The 1,274-nt window shown below is 40.9% G+C and overlaps 1 protein-coding gene across 1 annotated transcript in view; it reads left to right on the forward strand.

The window, feature by feature from the left end:
• Positions 1–1,274, forward strand: part of LOC101846084 (glucose transporter type 1) — a 35,969-nt gene that overhangs the window by 781 nt on the left and 33,914 nt on the right. The gene's annotated exons all lie outside the window — the stretch shown is intronic.

Raw genomic sequence — 1,274 nt, forward strand, 5'->3', positions numbered from 1 at the left:
CTTTTTTTTTTTTTTTTTTAAAGAATAATTTATTTTTGAAAAATAGAATTTGATGCTTCGCAGTGTTCCGAAATCAAGGTTATCCTAAATCCTGAAGATGTTCGGAGCCAACCAGGTTACCACCGAAAAAAACAAAAAACGTTAGAAAGTAAGTAATTGGGTTCGGAGTCGATTCCTACGATACCTAGCTTTCGATAATCGGGAACATATCCATCCAGCACTACGGCAAAATAGTGTCCGAATTGCAAAACTTTATGAATCACGACACAGTGGAATGGAATCAGGCGCTGGTCAGTTTGGGGGGCGTACGGAGTTATTAATGTGACCTTACAGTCTATTAATCTGCTTTGCTTTTCATTAAACAAAAAGACACCCGTCTATCTTAAATAATAAATGTCAAAATTATGTTTGCGATTGGTGGATGTTTGGGTCGCCTAGTGTCGGAGACAACATAAATGCGCAAACGGCGGCTTGGTGGTTTCCATCCAAAGCTTGAATTTCTTTGGGAATTGCAAATTTTCATTTATTTGTTGTTGCGTGACCTTGGTTCACTTTTTAAAATTACTTCAATAACAATGTCTAAATACGTTGTTAACACGGGCGTTCAGAATCTCACAATTGATTGCGTCCCCGTTTTACGGCAGCCCCATGAAAATCCGCGATACATCATCTTCATTGTGCCACATTCCTTTTTTTTAACCACCGTATTTCTATGAAAGATTGGTGGAGACTTGAGTAGGCCTATTTGAATATTTATAACACTATAAAATACTATGTTAAACGGTTCGTCATAATGGGCTTCTTCAGGAACGTGATAGAAATAAAAACAACCATCATCATCATCATCATCATCACATCATCATCATCATCATCATCATCATCATCATCATCATCATCATCATCATCATCATCCTTTTTGCCGTCCCCGTCCATCTCCACCTCCACCACCCCCACCACCCCCAACACCACCTCCAACAACAAGTACAATAAAAACGTAACATAACCACTCTAAGACCGTCCTACCCCCAAGGCAGACAGACAGACCCCAGCATTTTCGCGCGGGTGCCAGGTTGTGGTCGCAACGTGCGTGTAACACCTTGAGGCCTGGCTGTTATTGATATCGATTACAACTGAACTCCCATTGTAAAACACCACTCGCGGTTACCAAGCCTGATTAGCGTTCATATTGAGAAGTCGAGTACATCGTTCACGCGAGTACATGATTATCTGTGTAAATACATGTACTGTGCCCCGATCCAGAATAGCTAGATGGG

Source organism: Aplysia californica, unplaced genomic scaffold, assembly GCF_000002075.1.
Source record: "Aplysia californica isolate F4 #8 unplaced genomic scaffold, AplCal3.0 scaffold00364, whole genome shotgun sequence".
NCBI classification, from domain to species: domain Eukaryota; kingdom Metazoa; phylum Mollusca; class Gastropoda; order Aplysiida; family Aplysiidae; genus Aplysia; species Aplysia californica.